Here is a 2,656-nt window from a genome sequence, read left to right on the forward strand (position 1 = left end):
TTCTTCATCAGTCCCATAGCTTAAGCATCCTAGGCCTCCTCTTTGAATGATCGGCTGCTTTACAGCTGGCGCAACTTGTAGTACTCCCTTCCCCAAACCAGCTCCTGCATTACTAGAAACAGAAAAATCTTCCTCCAGTTTGCTCCCGATCTGGGGCGGAGGGGTTACAACAGGAACAGAAATAGGCATGTCGGGAAGTACAAAGTACGATTTCTTTTCAGAAACCGTGTTACAAGTTACAGGCCACATAGGATCCTTTTTCTTAGCCGGCTGGGCAAAAACAATGGAGTGCTTTCCTACTTTGAAGGTCAAGGTACCTAGGCCGACATCGATGACTGCACCAGCAGTGTGCAAAAATGGCCTTCCCAAAATGATGGGAATATGGTCATCCTCAGGCATATCAAGGACAACAAAGTCGACAGGGAAGAAAAACTTCCCTATCTGGACGGGTATGTCCTCTAGGACTCCTATGGGCTCGACCGCAGAGCGGTCAGCCATCTGGACTGTCATCTCAGTAATAGCAAACCTGGTCAGTTTAAGCTTCCTAGCTAGACTTAAGGGCATGACACTAATGCTTGCTCCTAAGTCACATAAAGCCTTTTCGATAGAAAAGGTACCTATGCTACAAGGAACGGAAAAACTGCCCGGGTCCTCTAACTTAAGGGGCGCAGTGTGAGACAGATAAGAACAAGACTCCTTTGTGAGTGCGACAGTGTGAACATGTTCAAGCGATTTTTTCTTTGACAATAACTGTTTCATAAACTTAGTGTACGCTGGCACTTGGTTAACTAACTCAAGAAAGGGTACCTGAACATTTAAGCTACGAATAACTTTCTCGAATTTGCTAAAAGATACCTGTTCCTTGGTTGGCACGAGTCTCTCCGGATATGGGGCTGTAAGGAGCACCTTAGCCCTCTCCTCTAATTACGCGCGCGGCGTCTTTGGACTTTGGGGAAGTCCGTCACCTTTTCTTTGTTGAAGCTAGACCCTTCCTCGGGACCGTCTCAAATGAGACCCATTAACCGTCATTGGATCGAACTTGGAGCCGGGATCGACCCATCATCAAGACTCGGGTCCCCCCAAAACCCGGGACGGTGGTACCCAAAGCAGGTGGTCTCGTAGATTAGTTGGCATTAAAGGACGAAACTCTTCAACATCGCGGTGATTTTGGTCGATCGACCACCCTCCTCGATCGATCGACTGGTTTGCCTGATTCGAAGCTCAGTAACCGTGTTTGATCGATCGACTAGGTATGTCGATCGATCGATGAAATACCTGTGCAGACATTTATTTTTGATTTATTCGTTCTGACTTTGTTTGGACTCGGATCTGCCTCATTCTTCTCAACAGCTTTCTCGACCATGGCAGGACCATCAAGGGTGGACCCGCTCCTCAAGGTGATGGCATGTAGGGTCTCCTTTTGCTCGGGTTGAGTGGGTAAGTGTCCGGGAGCTCGAGTATTACTTTTGCTAGCCAACTGAGCTATTTGGCTCTCTAGCAACTTCATCCCGGCCTCTCTTGCTTGGGACTCCTTTAGCAACAGATTTTTCAGCTCGGAAAACTCAGAATTTTGCGTTTGTTGCTGCTGCGGCACATAAGGAGGCTTTTGGTATTGCTGTTGCTTTTGATGCGGCGGCACATATGGTTGTTGCTGCGGCGGAGGTTGAGATGGATTTTGGACATTTTGGCTCCTCCAACTCAAGTTCGGGTGCGGTGGCTCGTAATAGGTGTTCGTCTGCCTATAGTGTTGAAAGGTAGCGCAGGATTCAAAGGGACTAGGGCAGTTTTTTGAAACATGGCCCTCAACTCCACACCTTTCACAGACAAAGGGACCGTCTGTCAGAGCGTTGACTTGATACATACCGCCCTTAGAAGCTCCCCCTAGCTCATACTTGTCAAACCTCGCAGTAAGAGCCTCAAGTGCAGCAACGGAGGAGGATTCAGCAGCTCTCCTCTGGTTTCCCCTCGAATTCCCATACTCGGCCTTGTGGGTAGCTAGATCATCAATGATCTTCCACCCTTTGGTTGCTCCCAAATTTTCAGCAAATCTTCCGTTGGCTGCAGCATCCAAAATGGCCCTCTGATCGTCGTACAACCCATTGTAGAAATGATTGCACAAGCTCCACTTTTCAAATCCATGGTGCGGTATGGTTCGCACTAACTTCTTGAATCGGACCCATGCCTCATGGAAATTCTCATCTGGCCCTTGTTTAAAGCCCGTAATTTGAGCTCTAATGGCGATCGTCCTTGAAGCAGAAAAATACTTCTTGTAGAACGCCAGTGCCAATGTATTCCAATCAGTGATCTCCTGAGCAGTCCGGTCCAAATCTCTGTACCACTCCCTTGCAGCGTCGCGAAGGGAGAAGATGAACATCGTTTCTTTGATTTGATCCTGGGTTACGCCAGCTGGTGGGGGAATGGAGCAACAGTAGTCAATGAAGGTCTCCATATGCCTTGCTGCATCTTCATTTGCAGCTCCCCCAAACTGGTTTCTCTCAACCATAGTGATGTAGGCAGGCTTTGGTTCGAATTTCCTGGCATCTCCCGGTAATTCGAACCCCTTGTATAAGTTGTCGGCTGTCGGCTCAGAAAAACTAGCTATACTTGCTTCCTCGGCCATGACTGAAATTTCTGGAGAAGTAACTGTCTCGGCTGA

The 2,656-nt window shown here is 48.2% G+C and overlaps 1 non-coding gene across 1 annotated transcript; it reads left to right on the forward strand.

The window, feature by feature from the left end:
* Positions 1-2,132: 2,132 nt before the first annotated feature.
* Positions 2,133-2,239, forward strand: LOC141650355 (small nucleolar RNA R71). Its single transcript, XR_012546394.1, has one exon. It is a non-coding gene; the product is annotated as a small nucleolar RNA R71 (small nucleolar RNA).
* Positions 2,240-2,656: the final 417 nt, after the last annotated feature.

This window comes from Silene latifolia, chromosome 3 (assembly GCF_048544455.1).
Source record: "Silene latifolia isolate original U9 population chromosome 3, ASM4854445v1, whole genome shotgun sequence".
Lineage (NCBI taxonomy): Eukaryota > Viridiplantae > Streptophyta > Magnoliopsida > Caryophyllales > Caryophyllaceae > Silene > Silene latifolia.